This window comes from Eptesicus fuscus, chromosome 23 (assembly GCF_027574615.1).
Source record: "Eptesicus fuscus isolate TK198812 chromosome 23, DD_ASM_mEF_20220401, whole genome shotgun sequence".
In the NCBI taxonomy this organism is placed as follows: Eukaryota; Metazoa; Chordata; class Mammalia; order Chiroptera; family Vespertilionidae; genus Eptesicus; species Eptesicus fuscus.
The window spans coordinates 25677192-25683371 of NC_072495.1; the positions used below are offsets into that span (position 1 = coordinate 25677192).

Here is a 6180-nt window from a genome sequence, read left to right on the forward strand (position 1 = left end):
ATGGCACATAGTGGGCACTCCGCAGGTGCCAGTTATTGTCCTTTCACGCTTGAGTGTGCTGGGTCCTGAGGGGGGAACAAGGGATTTAGGAAACTGGGGATCTGGAGTGGCTCCACCCCTACTCAGAGTACCTATTCGGACCACAAAGTGGCATCCAGGGCTCTATGGTGCCAAGATCCCGCCCCTGTGCTCCCGAGTAGCTAAGAAATATGACAAGGCCCCATGTGGGAAGAGACCCCAAATGGTAGAGGGCAAGGTACCATGGTTCAGGCCAAAGGGTTCCGGGTTCGAATTCTGCTGGCGTGGCTTGGTTTCTCAGAGCCTGTCCTACCTCACCGGGCTCCCGCTGTGAGGGTTATGATCACCTGGAGTCAAGTTCCAACCCAATGGACAGCAATGACGCGGGGCCCCTGCCATGAGCCCAGCAGACACCAGGCATCAGGGAACCCCCAGAAGTCACAAAACATCCGGGCCAGCCCATCAGAACCCTGTCCTGTGTCCAAGAGGCTGGTCTCCTGGGGTTCATCACAGCTCAGTGGGCGTCTCCAGCCCCCTCAGGTCTTCTTCCCGGGGGCCCACTTGCCTCCACGTTTCCTACATTGAAGAGTCACTCTGGCCTTGGCTGAGCATTGTCCCAATACGCCAAGGTTGCGGGTTCCATTCCTGGTCAGGGCACATACAAGAACCAACCAATAGCCCTAACCGGTTTGGCTCAGTGGATAGAGCGTCGGCCTGCGGACTCAAGGGTCCCAGGTTCGATTCTGGTCAAGGGCATGTACCTTGGTTGGGGGCACATCCCCAGTGGGAGGTGTGCAGGAGGCAGCTGATCGATGTTTCTCTCTCATCGATGTTTCTAATTCTATCCCTCTCCCTTCCTCTCTGTAAAAAAATCAATAAAAAAAATATATTTAAAAAGAACCAACCAATGAATGCATAAGCAAGTGGAACAACAAATGGAGGTTTCCCTTTCTCTCTCTCTCTCTTAAAAAAAAAATATCAATAGTCATTCCTCTCCCATCCCTCAGCACATGGGGCCAGGCCCCTTCTCCTCCTCCGAGGCCGGAAGTTTATCTGGCCCTGTCACTCAGGGAACACAGCAGCTGGATGACATCATGGAGGAGCCGGCCTTGCCAAACTGGTTTTCCAAACAGGTCTCCAGCCCCATCCCGGGGCTGCTGGCCCTGACTTCAGGGGCCTCCAAGTCTTCCTGTGACGAGGAAGGCCAGAGCGCATGGACCCAGCCAAGCCCAACAAGAACCAATTCTCCTCCTCTAGAGACCCCACGCTCCGGCCTCACCTACCGGAGTGCTCCCCAACAGAGTCCCCACAGTCCTGCCTCCCTTCCTTGGCTCATGCTGTTCCCTTCGCCATGCTGCCTCTCCCCGTCCCCTCAGATGCCAAACAGCAAGTGAGGGCTTTGCTCTTGACACCATTTAGACCCCACACCCCACGTCTCCCCCTTCTGCCACGAGGCTACGAGACCCCAACAGCAGGACCAACCTGGGTCCACTTCTAGCCCCTCCAACCCTCCCAGCAGCCCCCGGACTCCCTCATAGGCCCAAGGTCTTGGCCTCCGCTGACCTCACAGCCACTTGTGAGCACATCCCAAGGTGGGGTCTCCCAGACAGCCCGGGAATTTTTTTTAAAAATATATTTTTATTGATTTCAGAGAGGAAGGGAGCGGGAGAGGGAGAGAGTGATAGAAACATCAATGAGGAGAGAGATCATTGATCGGCTGCCTCCTGCACGCCCCCTACTGGGGATCGAGTCTGCAACCCCGCATGTGCCCTTGACCAGAATCAAACCCAGGACACTTCAGTCTGCAAGCCAATGCTCTATCCACTGAGCCAAACCAGCTAGGGCTTTTTTTTTTTTAAATTATTGATTTCAGAGAGGAAGGGAGAGGGAGAGAGAGATAGAAACATCAATGAGGAGAGAGAATCATTGGTCGGCTGCCTCCTACATGCCCCACACTGGGGATCGAGCCCGCAACCCCGGCATGTGCCCTGACCGGGAGTCAAACCCTGACCTCCCGGTTCATAGGTCGACGCTCAACCACTGAGCCACGCCGGCCAGGCCAGTCTTGGAATTTTAAGGTGTCTAGTCTGGCAGGAACGGACTTAGAGAGTTGAGGCCACAATTGTCTCATTGTGAAGATGAGGCAACTGGGGTTTCCAGAGGACCAATACTTAGCCTAGGGTGGAGCCAGGGCTAAGATTCGTCACCCCTCCTGCGTCCTGACCCCAGGCCTGGGCTTTCCCTGCAGAATCCTGGCTGGGGGAAATGGAGGGAGAAGGGCGGGGGGGGGGGGGGGAAGGGGGGATTGAGCTCACAGGGTGATTCAGGGATCTGGCACTGCCAGCCTGGTACAATATTTATTCGCAAACTCAGGCACTGGAGCAAAATATTACCCTTGGCCCCCTGAGCTGCTCCAGCTACTCCCCCTCTCTGCCAAGTCCTAGGTTGGACCTGGAGGAATCCAGACCTTTCCTGTTACACCCCTAGCCCCGGGAGGGCCTGACGTGGGCCAGTCCAATTCCCCCATTTTACAGATGGACAGACTGAGGCCCAGGCCTCCCCAATGCCCATAAGATATGTTCACCCTGCTCACCTGGTATTCAGGGCACGTCACAGATAGAACCACCCCATCTCCATTTTCTGCTCCATCTATGGCCCACCGCTCCTCCCTTTCCCATTTGCAAACCTCCCGGCTTCTACTCACGCTGTTCCTCTGTCACAAATGCCCTTCCATGCCTTTTCCAACCCGCCCCCGCCTCTATTCTGTGGGGTGGCTTTCTTTTCATCCTTCCTCGAGGATCAGTTTGCACATCATCACCTCCTCCGAGGAGTCTTCCGGGATTCCCCCCTATCCTAGAGGCAGCAAGGTGGAGGGAAGGGACTTGCACATGGGCAGAATGCCACTCAAGTTTGAATGCCATGGCCAGGCCACGGTGCCCTCACCTCCCAGAGCTTCTTCAGCTTCCTCCTCTGTAGAATCCGGGTCAGCCTGCAAGAGGGCAAACCCAATGTCTGACACGCAGCAAGTGCGCAGTAAACGCCAGGACCCTCCACTCAGGATGTTTACGCGTCCCGGGCTGTGGGCGACGCTTCCCCGGCCGCGCAGGGAACTGCCCTTTGATCTTTATTTCACCGTCAGCACCACCCCGCCCCACCCTGGCAGGGAGGAAGGGAACAGGCAGGCAGGTAGGAGGACCCCAGCCCGGAGGGCTTAAGGTACCAAGAATTCTTGAACTGGTGTCAGACCCAACAAGTCCGGACTCAGACTCACCTGTGCGGTTCCTCCCAGCTTCGCGGGGGGCGGGGGGGGGGAGGGGGGCGGAGCTAGCAGGAAGCAGGCCATTCATTAGAGCCTGCAGCTGCCACTCAGGCAGGGCGGAGACTCCCAGGTAGCCTGGAGGTGTTCCCCGCCCCGAGGGGCGGTGCCAACGGGCGTGCGTGCGAGGTTTGAAGCTGGACCCAGTGGGCCTGGGAGGCGCTGACTCATTCTGCCGGGATCAGATGGCATCTGGGTCACGTAGGGAGGGTCTAGACGGGGCCTGCCCAGGGGGAGGGGGCCTGGCAGTGTAGCCTCCAAACTGGTCTGCTTGCTCCTCCTCCTGTGTGGCCTGAACAAGTCTACTCAGCACCTTGGTTTTTCCATGGGTGAAAAGGAGCCACCTTGGGGGAGAGATCAACCAAAGGACTTGTGTGAATGCATATGAGCCTAACCAATGGTTAAGTTCAACAGGGGGTTGGGGCATCCGTGGGGAGGGGTGTGGGATGGGAATGGGGGGATGAGGACAAATATGTGACACCTTAATCAATAAAGAAATTTTAAAAAAAAAGGAGCCACCTGCCCTGACCCGTTTGGCTCAGGGCAGTGGTCGGCAAACTCATTAGTCCACAGTATAACCATTGAAATTTCTTTGGAGAGCCACCTTTTTTAAACTTAAACTTCTTCTAACGCCACTTCTTCAAAACAGACTCGCCCAGGCCGTGGTATTTTGTGGAAGAGCCACACTCAAGGGGCCAAAGAGCCGCATGTGGCTCGCGAGCCGCAGTTTGCCGACCACGGGCTCAGTGGATAGAGCGTCGGCCTGCGGACTCAAGGGTCACAGGTTCGATTCCGATCAAGGGCATGTACCTTGGTTGCGGGCACATCCCCAGTGGAGAGTGTGCAGGAGGCAGCTGATCGATGTTTCTCTTTCATCGATGTTTCTGACTCTCTATCCCTCTCCTTTCCTTTATGTAAAAAATCAATAAAAAATATATTTTTAAAAACCTTAAAAAAAAAAAAAAAAGGAGCCTCCTGGCAAGAATGTGGGATGGAATAGGATACCTTTAAAAAAGTATCAGAATGGATGCTGGACCTCTCTAAATCCAGGTGAGGCGGGGTGGGTGTGTGGGTAGTCACAGTGGATCTGAACGGTGGGGTAGAGGGAATCTGCTGGGGGCAACAAGCCCATTTCCCCACAGATTCTGGATCAAGAGGTGCTGGTATGAATCCCAGTTCCACTACCTACAAGCTGTTGTTCTCAACTGTGAAATGGGACAGTACCCCTGGGCTCAAATGGTAGCTGTGGGGTTTTTATGCCTGGTACCTGGCAAGTACAAAATAAAAGAGTTGATGCCCGGTCGGCGTGGCTCAGTGGTTGAGCATCATCGACCTACGAACCAGGAGGTCACAGTTCGATTCCCCTGGGTTGCAGGCTCGTGCTGGAGGCAGCCCATCAATGATTCTCTCTCATCTGTGATGTTTTTATCTTTCTCTTTTCCCTCCTCTCTGAAATCAATAAAAAAAATTTTTAAATAAATAAAAAATAAAATAGATAAATGAGTTGAGCTTCCGGTCTTAGGTGCTTCAGGAGCCGCGGACTTGGGTGCAGATATGGCCAAGTCTAAGAGCCACACCACACATAACCAGTCCCAAAAATGGCACAGAGAGAGGGCATCGAGAAACCCCAATCACAAAGATGCGAATCTCTTAATCGGGTAGATCCCAAGTTCCCTAAGGAACATGCGCTTTGCCAAGAAGCACAAGAAGGGCCTGAAGAAGATGCAGGCCAACAATGCCAAGGCCATGCGCGCATGAGCAGAGGCTATCAAGGCCCTCGTCAAGCCCAAGATCCCAAAGGGCGGCAGCCGTGAGCTCAGTTCACTTGCCTACATGGCTCACCCCAAGCTTGGGAACCGTGCTGGTGCCGGCATCGCCAAGGGTCTCAGGCTCTGCAGGCCAAAGGCCAAAGCCAAGGCCGAAACCAAGCCCCAGGCTGCAGGTGTGGCTGCAGCCAGGCTCTGGCTGAGATGTGAGGACAGAAGGACTGATGTGATGCCTGGGCTGCTGTCTGCATGGAGCTGGTGTCCTCCTGTGCTATTTGTACACATAAACCTGAGGCAGGATCTGTTTAGATGAATAAACAATAAAAATAAAATAAATGAGGCGATACTAGTATTGTTTTTATTTGACAGACAGGACTCCAGACCCCACCTCCTTTTGGTCTCCATGGAGACCTGTGGGAAGCTCCCGGGCCTCCAGCAAGGGCGATGGAGGGGCTTTCCCCAGGGAATCTGCGTTCTTTGGATCCCCTGGCTGACTCCTTGTGTTGTCTTGGGCATGTTGGCCTTCCTCTGGGCCTCAATTTCCTCCATTTGTTGAATGAGAGTCTGAACTCCATATTCCCAATTTTTAGGATCCAACGCTGAAAAGAGGCAGATCCTGGGGGGGCTTGGAAGGGAGCAGCATGGCCGATGAGGGCAATGTCTGCGCCAAGATGTGTCGGCCGGGAGAGGGTTGCTGTGTGACTGATCCTGCTCCATCTCCGGTGGTCCCTGAGATGCGCCAACAGAGGGTCCAGACGCCGCCGATTACGCAGTCGCTCCTCGGAGGTGGCCCCGACCAGGTGTCCCCGAAAGCCGCCTGGGGGCGGCGGCCAAACCCAGCCACTGACGCGAGGAGGAGGCGGAGTCCAGGGCGGGGACGTGGTCTCAGGAACAAAGAGGAGGGCTGTCCCGCAGGCTCCGCGCCGCGGGCGACCCCGCGCCACTTACCCCGGCGTCGGGCGCCCTCCTGGACTTGGGCGCAAAACTGCGTCCTCCTGCCCGATGCCCACGCGACCAGCCGGGCCCCGGCGGCAGTGGTCCCGCCGACTACAACCCCCTGCGATCCTGGCCCGCGGGGGG

The 6180-nt window shown here is 55.6% G+C and overlaps 1 pseudogene; it reads left to right on the forward strand.

Moving 5' to 3' along the window:
• Window positions 1-4888: 4888 nt before the first annotated feature.
• On the forward strand, window positions 4889-5947 carry LOC103287131 (60S ribosomal protein L29-like; annotated as a pseudogene).
• Window positions 5948-6180: the final 233 nt, after the last annotated feature.